Source organism: Cystoisospora suis, assembly GCF_002600585.1.
Source record: "Cystoisospora suis strain Wien I chromosome Unknown contig_2784, whole genome shotgun sequence".
Taxonomy (NCBI): domain Eukaryota; phylum Apicomplexa; class Conoidasida; order Eucoccidiorida; family Sarcocystidae; genus Cystoisospora; species Cystoisospora suis.
In genome coordinates this window covers 1-1,191 of record NW_027155580.1, presented here as the reverse complement: position 1 = coordinate 1,191, position 1,191 = coordinate 1, and the positions used below count along the sequence as shown (strand labels likewise).

At 52.0% G+C, this 1,191-nt stretch overlaps 1 protein-coding gene across 1 annotated transcript in view; it reads left to right on the top strand.

The window, feature by feature from the left end:
- Positions 1 to 1,191, top strand: part of CSUI_005760 (ap2 domain transcription factor ap2x-7) — an 11,369-nt gene extending 10,178 nt beyond the window's left edge. Inside the window, exon 1 of the mRNA XM_068065930.1 lies at positions 1 to 1,191. This exon is cut by the window's left edge and continues 10,178 nt beyond it. The gene's annotated coding sequence lies outside the window, so the exon portion shown is untranslated.

Genomic DNA, 1,191 nt, shown 5'->3' with positions numbered 1-1,191 from the left:
TGCTCATGTCGCTCTGCAGTTCGCAGAGGGGGGATGGGTCGATATGAGCAGACAAGATGGTGTGTGGTCAGGCGGCTGTAGAACGTCTATGACATTCGCTTCTAAAGTCGTGTGACGGCGGTGCAGTGTACGTATTCTGAGCGCATGGACTCTCGGCTGTGCCAAGTACACTGTGGAGAGCTGATCATGCAGAAATTGGAGAGACGTTATTCTGGGATAGAAAGAGCGACATCTCTTCCATTCTGTTTCCTTACCGGTCATCGCGGTTAGATATGAAGACGGGTACTGGTTCAGAAGTGTAAAGGGGGGGGAACAGGGAGCTCACGCCTCTCGTCACCTTCGCTTTTCTCCGTTGTCCTATCACCGTCAGCATGCATCGCACACAGGAAGTTATGCATGCACGGACAGGGAAGGTGGCTGTCTGTGTGTGGCGAATGCTTCTCTTGCAAAAAGGGAGATGGTGAATGAGAGTGGATATCAGGAATTTGTTGTACCTGCAGGAGAGCTCACACTCCGAATTTCCGTCGGTTGGCGTTCTTCGCGTACCCTCGGAGGCTTGTACTCTTTCCTGTCGTTAGAGGCTTGAAGTGTGGGACGCTTACAGGACTGCTGCGCGGGTGGCTCTCTGATAGACGCCCGAGTCGCTTTCAACCAGTCCTTGTACTGTCGTAGCTACATGTTGGTCCGAAGTGGGGGGAAAGATAGTGTTAGACAGCAATCTAGCTGATCGGGGCATCCTCTTGTCTTCGTTGTTAGGCATATAGTAATCGGATGAGGTGGTAGAGAGGAGCGATTTGCAGTAGTAGGTGCGAGCAGCCAGCACAGAAACAAGCGGATGTGCTTTTTTTTTGTGCGTGGGCGGCCAGACCGTCGCCACGTTGTCACCAGTCAGGGTTCCTGTGTGTGTCTTTTTTGTCGCTTTCAAGTCTCTTTGTTTCGGAATGACGGGAGAGAGGAGGAGATTGTAGGGGGTCGGGGACGCTCACCAGCCCTTTGCTTCCTCAGAACCTTGTTCATCTTACTCCGGCTTCGTTAAGAAAAAGGTATCTTGGTGATGATTGAACTTGTTCTGCTTGTGGCATCAACTGGTTACAGCTGGCAGGGAGGCAAGCAAGCGTCTTGGGCAGTACTACAAGATTTCTAGCCCAGATCCAACAGACGCAGTAGTAGCAGCAGCATCAACGCTGTCGC